This window comes from Arachis hypogaea, chromosome 7 (assembly GCF_003086295.3).
Source record: "Arachis hypogaea cultivar Tifrunner chromosome 7, arahy.Tifrunner.gnm2.J5K5, whole genome shotgun sequence".
Classification (NCBI taxonomy): domain Eukaryota; kingdom Viridiplantae; phylum Streptophyta; class Magnoliopsida; order Fabales; family Fabaceae; genus Arachis; species Arachis hypogaea.
In genome coordinates this window covers 57858903-57873466 of record NC_092042.1, presented here as the reverse complement: position 1 = coordinate 57873466, position 14564 = coordinate 57858903, and the positions used below count along the sequence as shown (strand labels likewise).

General features: G+C 41.0%; 1 non-coding gene across 1 annotated transcript; it reads left to right on the top strand.

Annotated features, from left to right (window-relative positions):
* Positions 1-11841: 11841 nt before the first annotated feature.
* On the top strand, positions 11842-11944 carry LOC112704592 (small nucleolar RNA R71). The gene has a single exon (XR_003155209.1). It is a non-coding gene; the product is annotated as a small nucleolar RNA R71 (small nucleolar RNA).
* Positions 11945-14564: the final 2620 nt, after the last annotated feature.

The window sequence follows — 14564 nt, the reverse complement described above, 5'->3', positions numbered from 1 at the left end:
ATATATCTTGAAATATGAGCTTCTTATGCATGCTATGAGACTTTGATTGAATACAAAGATCCTGGGAAGAAAAAGAAAATGAAAAAGAAAGAAAAGAGCAACAATAAAGTTAGGCACCAATAGTTTGAATCCTGAGATATGTGTCTGTGGTGTTTCTGTGCAAGGATATGCTTGGATGATTAGGTTCTAAGGAGTGCTTCATCACTTGATAACTTAGGTTAACTAACTCTGGATTATCAACCGAAAATCTACTATCAAGAACAACATGGTCACAAAACATTTAGTAACACAAAAAGGTGTTGGGCACCAAGGTCTCCAGAAGATACTCCTTTATGGCGTTTAACGCCCAGATGGCTATCCTTACTGGCGTTGAACGCCCAGTAGGTGCTTCTTTTGGGCGTTCAACGCCCAAAACAGCTTTTACTGGCGTTTTCGCACCAGTGAGCTTCCTTTTTTGCTGTTTTATCCTCTGATTCCTTCTGTAACTCTGTGAACTTAAGCATTTGCTATTTTACCTTGAAGATACTTGACATATACCTATAAAAATTAATTAATTAACAAATAAGCTTTGTAAATGGCTGGGTTGCCTACCAGCAAGAGCTTCATTATTGTCTTTAGCTGGACTATTACTGAGCTTTAGTTAAGTCTCAGTTTTAAGCATTCTTGCTCAAAATTGCTTTCAAGATAATGTTTGACTCTCTGTCCATTAACAATGAACTTTTTGTTAGAATCATTATCCTGGAGCTCTACGTATCCATATGGTGACACACTTGTAATCACATATGGTCCTCTCCACCGGGATTTCAATTTTCTGGGGAATAATCTGAGCCTAGAATTAAATAGCAGAACTTTCTGCCCTGGCTCAAAGACTCTGGATGACAATTTCTTATCATGCCATCTTTTTGCTTTCTCTTTGTAAATTTTTGCATTCTCGAAAGCATTGAGTCTAAATTCCTCTAGCTCATTTAACTGAAGCAATCATTTTTCTCCAGCTAACTTGGCATCAAGGTTTAGGAATCTGGTTGCCCAGTAGGCCTTATGTTCCAGTTTCACTGGCAAGTGACATGCCTTTCCATACACAAGATGGTATGGAGAGGTCCCTATAGGGGTCTTGAATGCTGTTCTGTATTCCCATAGAGCATCATCCAAGCTTCTTGCCCACTCCCTTCTACGGTTAATCACAGTCCATTCCAGGATTCTTTTAAGTTCTCTATTAGAGACTTCAGCTTGCCCATCTGTTTGTGGATGATATGGAGTGGCCACCCTGTGGCTAACTCTATATCGAACCAAAGTAGAGTAAAGCTGTTTATTGCAGAAATGAGTGCCCCCATCACTAATTAATACTCTAGGGGTACCAAATCTGCTGAAGATGTGTTTCTGGAGGAATTTCAGCACTGTCTTAGAATCATTAGTGGGTGTTGCTATAGCTTCTACCCATTTGGATACATAATCCACTGCCACCAGAATATAAGTGTTTGAGTATGATGGTGGGAATGGCCCTATGAAGTCAATACCCCATACATCAAACAACTCGATCTCCAAGATCCCTTGTTGAGGCATGGCGTAACTGTGAGGCAGATTGCCAGATCTTTGGTAACTGTCACAATTGAGTACAAACACTCGGGAGTCTTTATAGAGAGTAGGCCAGTAGAAGCCACATTGGAGGACTCTTGTGGCTGTTCGCTCACTTCCAAAATGTCCTCCATACTGTGATCCATGGCAGTGCCAGAGGATCTTCTGTGCTTCTTCTTTAGGCACACATCTACGGATTACTCCGTCTGCACATCTCTTGAAGAGATATGGTTCATCCCAAAGATAGTACTTTGCATCTGTGATCAATTTCTTTGATTGCTGCCTACTGTACTCTTTGGGTATGAACCTCACTGCCTTATAGTTTTCAATGTCTGCAAACCATGGCACTTCCTGGATGGCAAAGAGTTGCTCATCCGGAAAGGTTTCAGAGATCTCAGTAAGAGGGAGGGACGCCCCTTCTACTGGTTCTATTCAGGACAGGTGATCTGCTACTTGGTTCTCTGTCCCTTTTCTGTCTCTTATTTCTATATCAAACTCTTGCAGAAGCAACACCCATCTGATGAGTCTGGGTTTTGAATCCTGCTTTGTGAGTAGATATTTAAGAGCAGCATGATCAGTGTACACAATCACTTTTGATCCTACTAAATAGGATCTAAACTTGTCAATGGCGTAAACCACTGCAAGCAACTCTTTTTCTGTGGTTGTGTAATTCTTCTGTGCGTCATTTAAAACATGACTGGCATAGTAAATGACGTGCAGAAGCTTGTCATGCCTTTGTCCCAACACTGCACCAATGGCATGGTCACTGGCATCACACATTAATTCAAATGGTAATGTCCAGTCTGGTGCAGAGATGACTGGTGATGTGACCAGCTTAGCTTTCAGAGTCTCAAACGCCTGCAGACACTCCTGATCAAAGATAAATGGCGTGTCAGCAGCTAGCAGATTACTTAGAGGTTTGGCAATTTTTGAAAAATCCTTTATGAACCTCCTATAGAATCCTGCATGCCCCAGAAAGCTTTTGATTGCCTTAACATTGGCTGGTGGTGGTAATTTTTCAATTACCTCTACCTTAGCTTGATCCACCTCTATTCCCCTGTTCGAGATTTTGTGCCCAAGGACAATTCCTTCAGTCACCATAAATTGACATTTCTCCCAGTTTAAAACTAGGTTAGTCTCTTGGCACCTCTTTAGAACAAGTGCTAGATGGTCAAGACAGGAGCTGAATGAGTCTCCAAATACTGAAAAATCATCAATGAAGACTTCCAGAAATTTTTCCACCATATCAGAGAAAATTGAGAGCATGCATCTTTGAAAGGTTGCAGGTCTATTGCACAGGCCAAATGGCATCCTTCTGTATGCAAATACTCCAGATGGACATGTGAATGCCGTTTTCTCTTGATCCTGGGGATCTATTGTAATTTGATTATAACCTGAATACCCATCCAGAAAGCAGTAGTATTCATGACCTGCTAGTCTTTCTAGCATCTGGTCTATGAATGGTAAAGGAAAATGATCCTTTCTGGAAGCTGTATTGAGCCTTCTATAATCAATACACATACGCCACCCAGTAACTGTTCTTGTAGGAACCAGTTCATTTTTTTCATTATGAACCACTGTCATGCCACCCTTCTTAGGGACGACTTAGATAGGGCTCACCCAGGGGCTATCAGAAATAGGATAAATGATCCCAGCCTCTAGTAATTTAGTGACCTCCTTCTGCACCACTTCATTCATGGCTGGATTCAGCCGCCTTTGTGGTTGAACCACTGGCTTGGCGTCACCTTCCAATAGAATCTTGTGCATGCATCTGGCTGGGCTAATGCCCTTAAGATAACTGATGGACCACCCAAGAGCTGTCTTGTGTGTCCTTAGCACTTGAATTAGTGCTTCCTCTTCCTGTGGCTCTAAGGTAGAGCTTATGATTACAGGAAAGGTATCACCTTCTCCCAGAAATGCATATTTCAGGGATGGTGGTAATGGTTTGAGCTCGGGTTTAGGAGGTTTCTCCTCTTCCTGAGGGATTTTCAGAGGTTCTATCATTCTCTTTGATTCCTCCAGATCAGGCTGAACATCTTTAAAGATATCCTCTAGCTCATGATTCGAGACTCTCAGTCATATTGATCTCTTTTACCAGAGAGTCAATAATATCAACACTCATGCAGTCATTTGGGGTGTCTGGATGCTGCATAGCTTTGACAACATTCAACTTGAACTCCTCCTCATTGACTCTCAGGGTTACTTCCCCTTTTTGGACATCAATAAGGGTTCGGCCAGTTGCTAGGAAAGGTCTTCCTAGAATGAGAGTTGCACTCTTGTGCTCTTCCATTTCCAGCACCACAAAGTCAGTAGGAAAGGCAAATGGCCCAACCTTGACAATCATGTCTTCAATCACGCTTGATGGGTATTTAATGGAGCCATCAGCAAGTTAGAGACATATCCGGGTTGGTTTGACTTCTTCAGTCAAACCAAGCTTTGTGATAATAGATGCATGTATTAGGTTGATACTTACCCCAAGATCACATAGAGCTTGCTTGGTACAAGTACCCTCTAATGTGCATGGTATCATAAAGCTTCCGGGATCTTTAAGCTTCTCAGGTAAGCTTTTCAGAATGACTGCACTGCATTCTTCAGTGAGGTAAACTTTTTCAGTTTCCCTCCAATCCTTCTTATGACTTAAGATCTCTTTCATGAACTTAGCATAAGAGGGTATTTGCTCAAGTGCCTCTGCAAACGGAATCTTTATTTCAAGAGTCCTGAGATAGTATGCAAAGCGGGCAAATTGCTTATCCTGTTTTGCTTGGTAGAGTTTCTGAGGATAAGGCATTTTGGCTTTGTATTCCTCAACCTTAGTTGCTGCAGGTTTATTGCCTACAGATTTAGGTTGAGAAGCCTTTTTAGAAGGGTTATTATCAACACTTGTATGTGTCTGATCCCCCACTAGCATTTGAACGCCAAGGCTGGAAGCTGGAGTGGCGTTAGACGCCAACTCCTCACCTGTTTCTGGCATCTGAACGCCAGAACTATCCTTTGGGCGTTCAACGCCAATTCCTTGCTTGTTTCTGGCGTTGAACGCCAGGACTGAACATGGTTTGGGCGTTCAGTGCCAGCTTCCCACCCATTTTCTGGCATTTGAACGCCAGAATTATTCCTTTCTGGGCTCTTAATGTCCTTAGAGGGATTTTGGGTAGTTTGCTCATTTCTTGGCTTCCTGCTATCTTGAAGTGATGTTTTTAATATTTTTTCACTTCTTAATTGAACTGCTTGGCACTCTTCTGTTATTTGTTTTGATAGTTGCTGTTCTGTTTGCTTCAACTGTACTTCCATATTCATGTTAGCCATTCTTGTTTCTTGTAATATCTCCTTGAATTCGGGTAACTGTTTTGTTAGAAAGTCTAATTGCTGATTGAATTCCGTAGCTTGTTCTGCAGGACTGAGTTCAGCAGTCACTGTTCTAGCTTCTTCTTTCATGGAAGATTCACTGCTTAGGTACAGATGCTGATTTCTGGCAACTGTATCAATAAGCCCTTGAGCTTCTTCAATTGTTTTTCTCATATGTATAGATCCACCAGCTGAGTGGTCTAGAGAAATCTGAGCTCTCTCTGTAAGCCCATAATAGAAGATGTCTAACTGCACCCACTCTGAAAACATTTCAGAGGGACATTTTCTTAGCATCTCTCTGTATCTCTCCCAAGCATCATAAAGAGATTCATTATCTCCTTGTTTGAAGTCTTGGATGCTCAGCCTTAGCTGCGTCATCCGTTTTGGAGAAAAATAGTGATTCAGTAATTTTTCTGACAGCTGTTTCCATGTCTTTATGCTGTCCTTAGGTTGGTTATTTAACCACCTCTTAGCTTGACCTTTTACAGCAAATGGAAACAGTAATAATCTGTAGACATCCTGATCTACTTCCTTATCATGTATTGTGTCAGCAATTTGTAAAAATTGTGCCAGAAACTCTGTAGGTTCTTCCTGTGGAAGACTGGAATACTGGCAACTTTGCTGTATGGTGCACGAAATTGTGATCAATACTTTTCACAACTCAAATAATCCCCGGTGATGAACCCAAAAACTTGGTGTTCAATACCATGGCATAAACACAACTTCGCACAACTAACCAGCAAGTGTACTGGGTCGTCCAAGTAATAAACCTTACGCGAGTAAGGGTCGATCCCACAGAGATTGTTGGTATGAAGCAAGCTATGGTCACCTTGTAAATCTTAGTCAGGCAAACTCAAATGGATATGGGTGATATACGAATAAAACATAAAGATAAAGATAGAGATACTTATGTAATTCATTGGTGGGAATTTCAGATAAGCGTATGGAGATGCTTGGTCCCTTCCGTCTCTCTGCTTTCCTACTGTCTTCATCCAATCCTTCTTACTCCTTTCCATGGCAAGCTTATGCAAGGGTTTCACCGTGGAAATGTTCAACGCACCCTGTCACGGCACGGCTATCCATCTGTCGGTTCTCAATCAGGCCGGAATAGAATCCAGTGATTCTTTTGCGTCTGTCACTAACGCCCCGCCTTCAGGAGTTTGAAGCTCGTCACAGTCATTCAATCATTGAATCCTACTCAGAATACCACAGACAAGGTTAGACCTTCCGGATTCTCTTGAATGCCGCCATCAGTTCTAGCCTATACCACGAAGACTCTGATCTCACGGAATGGCTGGCTCGGTTGTCAGGCGAGCGCTCAGTTGTCAGGCGATCAACCATGCATCGTGTATTAGGAATCCAAGAGATATTCACCCAATCTAAGGTAGAACGGAGGTGGTTGTCAGGCACACGTTCATAGGTGAGAATGATGATGAGTGTCACGGATCATCACATTCATCAAGTTGAAGAACAAGTGATATCTTGGAACAAGAACAAGCGGAATTGAATAGAAGAACAATAGTAATTGCATTAATACTCGAGGTACAGCAGAGCTCCACACCTTAATCTATGGTGTGTAGAAACTCCACCGTTGAAAATACATAAGAACAAGGTCTAGGCATGGCCGAATGGCCAGCCTCCCAATGATCTAAGATAGCATCAGAACAAAGATAACTACCCCGATATCTCAATACAATAGTAAAAGGTCCTACTTATAGAGAACTAGTAGCCTAGGGTTTACAGAGATGAGTAAATGACATAAAAATCCACTTCCGGGCCCACTTGGTGTGTGCTTGGGCTGAGCATTGAAGCATTTTCGTGTAGAGACTTTTCTTGGAGTTAAACGCCAGCTTTTGTGCCAGTTTGGGCGTTTAACTCTCACTTTGGTGCCAGTTCCGGCGTTTAACGCTGGGAATTCTGAGGGTGACTTTGAACGCCGGTTTGGGCCATCAAATCTTGGGCAAAGTATGGACTATCATATATTGCTGGAAAGCCTAGGATGTCTACTTTCAAACGCCGTTGAGAACGCGCCAATTGGGCTTCTGTAGCTCCAGAAAATCCACCTCGAGTGCAGGGTGGTCAGAATCCAACAGCATCTGCAGTCCTTTTTAGTCTCTGAATCAGATTTTTGCTCAGGTCCCTCAATTTCAGCCAGAAAATACCTGAAATCACAGAAAAACACACAAACTCATAGTAAAGTCCAGAAAAGTGAATTTTAACTAAAAACTAATAAAAATATACTAAAAACTAACTAGATCATACTAAAAACATACTAAAAACAATGCCAAAAAGCGTACAAATTATCCGCTCATCACAACACCAAACTTAAATTGTTGCTTGTCCTCAAGCAACTGAAAATCAAATAAGATAAAAAGAAGAGAATATGCAATGAATTCTAAAAACATCTATGAAGATCAGTATTAATTAGATGAGCGGGGCTTTTAGCTTTTTGCCTCCGAACAGTTTTGGCATCTCACTCTATCCTTTGAAATTCAGAATGATTGGCTTCTTTAGGAACTCAGAATCCAGATAGTGTCATTGATTCTCCTAGTTAAGTATGATGATTCTTGAACACAGCTACTTATTGAGTCTTGGCCGTGGCCCAAAGCACTCTGTCTTCCAGTATTACCACCGGATACATACATGCCACAGACATATAATTGGGTGAACCTTTTTCAGATTGTGACTCAGCTTTGCTAGAGTCCCCAATTAGAGGTGTCCAGGGTTCTTAAGCACACTCTTTTTGCCTTGGATCACAACTTTATTTCTTTCTTTTTTTTTTCTTTCTTTTTCTCTTTCTTTTTCTTTCTCTTTTTTTTCGAAATTTTTTTTTTCATTGCTTTTTCTTGCTTCAAGAATCATTTTTATGATTTTTCAGATCCTCAGTAACATGTCTCCTTTTTCATCATTCTTTCAAGAGCCAACATTCATGAACCACAAATTCAAAAGATTTATGCACTGTTCAAGCATACATTCAAAAAACAAAAGTATTGCCACCACATCAAAATAATTAAACTGTTATAAAATTTAAAATTCATGCAATTCTTCTCTTTTTCAATTAAGAACATTTTTCATTTAAGAGAGGTGATGGATTCATAGGACATTCATAACTTTAAGGCATAGACACTAAGACACTAATGATCACAAGACACAAACATAGATAACATAAGCACCAAAATTCGAAAAAACAGAAAATAAAGAACAAGGAAATTAAAGAACGGGTCCACCTTAGTGATGGCGGCTTGTTCTTCCTCTTGAAGATCTTATGGAGTGCTTGAGCTCCTCAATGTCTCTTCCTTGTCTTTGTTGCTCCTCTCTCATGATTCTTTGATCTTCTCTAATTTCATGGAGGAGGACGGAGTATTCTTGATGCTCCACCCTTAGTTGTCCCATGTTGGAACTCAATTCTCCTAGGGAGGTGTTTAGTTGCTCCCAATAATTTTGTGGAGGAAAGTGCATCCCTTGAGGCATCTCAGGGATTTGATGATGAGAGGGGTCTCTTGTTTGCTCCATCCTCTTCTTAGTGATGGGCTTGTCCTCATCAATGGGGATGTCTCCCTCTATGTCAACTCCAACTGAATAACAGAGGTGACAAATGAGATGAGGAAAGGCTAACCTTGCCAAGGTAGAGGACCTGTCTGCCACCTTATAAAGTTCTTGGGATATCACCTCATGAACTTCTATTTCTTCTCCAATCATGATGCTATGAATCATGATAGCCCGGTCTATAGTAACTTCGGACCGGTTGCTAGTGGGAATGATTGAGCGTTGGATGAACTCCAACCACCCCCTAGCTACAGGCTTGAGGTCATGCCTTCTCAATTGAACCGGCTTTCCTCTTGAATCTCTCTTCCATTGGGCGCCCTCTTCACATATGACTGTGAGGACTTGGTCCAACCTTTGATCAAAGTTGACCCTTCTAGTGTAAGGATGTTCATCTCCTTGCATCATGGGCAAGTTGAATGCCAACCTTACATTTTCCGGACTAAAATCCAAGTATTTCCCCCGAACCATAGTAAGCCAATTCTTTGGATCCGGGTTCACACTTTGGTCATGGTTCTTGGTGATCCATGCATTGGCATAGAACTCTTGAACCATTAAGATTCCGACTTGTTGAATGGGGTTGGTAAGAACTTCCCAACCTCTTCTTCGGATCTCATGTCGGATCTCTGGATATTCACTCTTTTTGAGTGAAAAAGGGACCTCGGGGATCACCTTCTTCAAGGCCACAACTTCATAGAAGTGGTCTTGATGAACCCTTGAGATGAATCTCTCCATCTCCCATGACTCGGAGGTAGAAGCTTTTGCCTTCTCTTTCCTCTTTCTAGAGGTTTCTCCGGCCTTGGATGCCATAAATGGTCATGGAAAAACAAAAAGCAATGCTTTTACCACACCAAACTTAAAAGGTTTGCTCGTCCTCGAGCAAAAGAAGAAAGAAGAGAGTAGAAGAAGAAGAAATGAGGAAGAAGGGAATGGCTTTGTGTTCGGCCAAAAAGGGGGAGAAGTGGTGTTTAGGTTGTGTGAAAATGAAGGAGTGAAGATGGGTTTATATAGGAGTGGGGGGGGGGGCTCATGGTTCGGTCATGTATGGGTGGGTTTGGGAGGGAAAGTGGTTTGAATTTGAAGGGTGAGGTAGGTGGGGTTTTATGAAGGATAGATGTGAGTGGTGAAGGGAAAGATGGGATTTGATAGGTGAAGGGTTTTTGGGGAAGAGGTGTTGAGGTGATTGGTGAATGGGTGAAGAAGAGAGAGAGTGGTAGGGTAGGTGGGGATCCTGTGGGGTCCACAGATCCTGAGGTGTCAAGGAAAAGTCATCCCTGCACCAAATGTCATGCAAAAATGCGTTTTGAGCCAATTCTGGCGTTAAACGCCGGGCTGGTGCCCATTTCTGGCGTTTAACACCAAGTGCTTGCCCTTTTCTGGCGTTTAACGCCAGTCTGGTGCCCCTTTCTGGCGTTAAACGCCCAGAATGGTGCCAGACTGGGCGTTAAACGCTCATCTGCTAGCCTTACTGGCGTTTAAACGCCAGCAGGTTCTTCCTCCAGGGTGTGCTATTTTTCTTTCTGTTTTTCATTCTGTTTTTGCTTTTTTCATTGATTTTGTGACTTCTCATGATCATCAATCTACAGAAAACATAAGATAACAAAAGAGAGTAGATAAAATATAACATTGGGTTGCCTCCCAACAAGCGCTTCTTTAATGTCAGTAGCTTGACAGAGGGCTCTCATGGAGCCTCAGAACTGCTCAGAGCAATGTTGGAACTTCCCAACACCAAACTTAGAGTTTGAATATGGGGGTTCAACACCAAACTTAGAGGTTGGTTGTGGCCTCCCAACACCAAACTTAGAGTTTGACTGTGGGGGTTCTGTTTGGCTCTGTTTTGAGAGGAGCTCTTCATGCTTCCTCTCCATGATGACAGAGGGATATCCTTGAGCCTTAAACACTAAGGATTCTTTATTCACTTGAATGATCAATTCTCCTCTATCAACATCAATCACAGCCTTTGCTGTGGCTAGGAAGGGTCTGCCAAGGATGATGGATTCATCCATGCACTTCCCAGTCTCTAGAACTATGAAATCAGCAAGGATGTAATGGTCTTCAACCTTTACCAGAACATCCTCTACAAGTCCATGAGCTTGTTTTCTTGAGTTGTCTGCCATCTCTAGTGAGATTTTTGCAGCTTGCATCTCAAAGATCCCTAGCTTCTCCATTAAAAAGAGAGGCATGAGGTTTACACTTGATCCTAGGTCACACAAGGCCTTCTTGAAGGTCATGGTGCCTATGGCACAAGGTATTGAAAACTTCCCAGGATCCTGTCTCTTTTGAGGTAATTTCTGCCTAGACAAGTCATCCAGTTCTTTGGTGAGCAAAGGGGGTTCATCCTCCCAAGTCTCATTTCCAAATAACTTGTCATTTAGCTTCATGATTGCTCCAAGGTATTTAGCAACTTGCTCTTCAGTGACATACTCATCCTCTTCAGAGGAAGAATACTCATCAGAGCTCATGAATGGCAGAAGTAAATTCAATGGAATCTCTATGGTCTCATTTTGGGTCTCAGATTCCCATGGTTCCTCATTGAGGAACTCATTGGAGGCCAGTAGACGTCCATTGAGGTCTTCCTCAGTGGTGTTCACTGCCCCTTCCTCCTCTCCAAATTCGGCCATGTTGATGGCTTTGCACTCTCCTTTTGGATTTTCTTCTGTATTGCTTGGAAGAGTACTAGGAGGGAGTTCAGTAATTTTCTTGCTCAGTTGACCCACTTGTCCCTCCAAATTTCTAATGGAGGATCTTGTTTCATTCATGAAACTTTGAGAGGTTTTGATCAGATCAGAGACCATGGTTGCTAAGTCAGAGGTGTTCTGCTTAGAGTTCTCTGTCTGTTGCTGAGAAGATGATGGAAAAGGCTTGCCATTGCTAAACCTGTTTCTTCCACCATTATTGTTGTTGAAACCTTGTTGAGGTCTCTGTTGATCCTTCCATGAGAGATTTGGATGATTTCTCCATGAAGGATTATAGGGGTTTCCATAGGATTCTCCCATGTAATTCACCTCTTCCATTGAAGGGTTCTCAGGGTCATAAGCTTCTCCTTCAGATGAAGCTTCCTTAGTACTACCTGGTGCATTTTGCATTCCAGACAGACTTTGAGAAATCATATTGACTTGCTGAGTCAATATTTTATTCTGAGCCAATATGGCGTTCAGAGTGTCAATCTCAAGAACTCCTTTCTTCTGATTTGTCCCATTGTTCACAGAATTTCTTTCAGAAGTGTACATGAATTGGTTATTTGCAATCATTTCAATTAGTTCTTGAGCTTCTGTAGGCGTCTTCTTCAGATGAAGAGATCCTCCAGCAGAGCTATCCAAAGACATCTTGGACAGTTCAGACAGACCATCATAGAAAATACCTATGATGCTCCATTCAGAAAGCATGTCAGAGGACACTTTCTGATTAATTGTTTGTATCTTTCCCAAGCTTCATAGAGGGATTCTCCTTCCTTCTGTCTGAAGGTTTGGACTTCCACTCTAAGCTTACTCAATTTTTGAGGTGGAAAGAACTTTGCCAAGAAGGCATTGACTAGCTTTTCCCAAGAGTTCAGGCTTTCTTTAGGTTGTGAGTCCAACCATGTCCTAGCTCTGTCTCTTACAGCAAAAGGGAATAGCATAAGTCTGTAGATCTCAGGGTTAACCCCATTAGTCTTGACAGTGTCACAGATTTGCAAGAATTCAGCTAAGAACTGATGAGGATCTTCCAATGGAAGTCCATGGAACTTGCAATTCTGTTGCATTAGAGAAACTAATTGAGGCTTAAGCTCAAAGTTGTTTGCTCCAATGGCAGGGATAGAGATGCTTCTCCCATAGAAGTCGGGAGTAGGTGCAGTAAAGTCACCCAGCACCTTCCTTGCATTGTTGGCATTGTTGTTGTTTTCGGCTGCCATGGGTTCTTCTTCTTTGAAGATTTCTGTTAGGTCTTCTACAGAGAGTTGTGCCTTGGCTTCTCTTAGTTTTCGCTTCAAGGTCCTTTCAGGTTCAGGGTCAGCCTCAACAAGAATGCTTTTGTCTTTGCTCCTGCTCATATGAAAGAGAAGAGAACAAGAAAATGTGGAATCCTCTATGTCACAGTATAGAGATTCCTTGAGGTGTCAGAGGAAAAGAAAAATAGAAGGCAGAAGTAGAAAATTCGAACTTATCAAGGAAGATGGAGTTCGAATTTTGCATTAAGGAATAGTGTTAGTCCATAAATAGAAGGATGTGAGAAGAAGGGAAGCAATTTTCGAAAATTAAGTAAAAGATTTTGAAAACATTTTGAAAAACACTAATTGATTTTCGAAAATAAAAGTGGGAAAGAAGTAAAGTGATTTTTGAAAAAGATTTTTAAATTAGAAATTAAAAAGATATGATTGAAAACTATTTTGAAAAAGATGTGGTTAAGAAGATATGATTGGTTTTTAAAAGATGTGATTGAAAAAATATGATTTGAAAAACATTTAAAAAGATTTGATTTTGAAAATTAATGACTTGGCTATCAAGAAAAGATATGATTCAAACATTAAACCTTTCTCAACAGAAAAGGCAACATACTTGAAATGTTGAATCAAATCATTAATTGATAGCAAGTATTTTTGAAAATAGAAAGAAATTGATTTTGAAAAAGATTTGATTGAAAAGATATGATTTGAAAAAGATTTGATTTTGAAAAATTTTGAAAACTTGAAAAAAATTTGAATTAAAAACAGAATATTCCCTCTTGTGCCATCCTGGCGTTAAACACCCAGAATGGTGCACATTCTGGCGTTTAACGCCCAAAACTCTACCCTTTTGGGCGTTAAACGCCCAACCAGGCACCCTGGCTGGCGTTTAAACGCCAGTCTGTCTTCTTCACTGGGCATTTTGAACGCCCAGCTTTTTCTGTGCAATTCCTCTGCAGTATGTTCTGAATCTTCAATTCTCTGTATTATTGACTTGAAAAGACACAAATTAAAAATATTTTTGGATTTTTACTAAAGAGGAATAGTCAAAATGCAACTAAAATCAAATAACAATGCATGCAAGACACCAAACTTAGCAGTTTGTATACTACTGACACTAATGAGAATGCATATGAGACACATAAACACTCAAGTCAAGAGAATTCAAAGATCAGAGTAAGAAATCATCAAGAACAACTTGAAGATTAATGAAGATATATGCATGAGTGCAAAAAGAACAAAAACATGCAATTGACACCAAACTTAAAATGAGACTCTAGACTCAAACAAGAAATTTTTGGATTTTATGATTTTCTAAATTTTTTTTTGTGCTTTTTCGAAAATTAAGTGGAAAAAGAAAATGAAGGTATCAAAATTCTTAATGAGAATTCCAAGAATCATGCAATGTTTAGTCTAAGACTCTGGTCCAGGAATTAGACATGGCTTCACAGCCAGCCAAGCTTTCAAAGAAAGCTTCGGTCCAAAATACTAGACATGGCCAAAGGCCAGCCAAGCCTTAGCAGATCACTGCTCCAATAGCAAGATTGATAGAAATCAACAAGCTCTTGTGATGATAAGTTGAAACCTCGGTCCAATGAAATTAGACATGGCTTCACAGCCAGCCAGACTTCAATAGATCATCATGAAACACTAGAATTCATTCTTAAGAACTCTGAAAAAAAATACCTAATCTAAGCAACAAGATGAACCGTCAGTTTTCCATACTCGAACAATCCCCGGCAACGGCGCCAAAAACTTGGTGCACGAAATTGTGATCAATACTTTTCACAACTCAAATAATCCCCGGTGATGAACCCAAAAACTTGGTGTTCAATACCATGGCACAAACACAACTTCGCACAACTAACCAGCAAGTGTACTGGGTCGTCCAAGTAATAAACCTTACGCGAGTAAGGGTCGATCCCACAGAGATTGTTGGTATGAAGCAAGCTATGGTCACCTTGTAAATCTTAGTCAGGCAAACTCAAATGGATATGGGTGATATACGAATAAAACATAAAGATAAAGATAGAGATACTTATGTAATTCATTGGTGGGAATTTCAGATAAGCGTATGGAGATGCTTGGTCCCTTCCGTCTCTCTGCTTTCCTACTGTCTTCATCCAATCCTTCTTACTCCTTTCCATGGCAAGCTTATGCAAGGGTTTCACCGTTGTCAATGGCT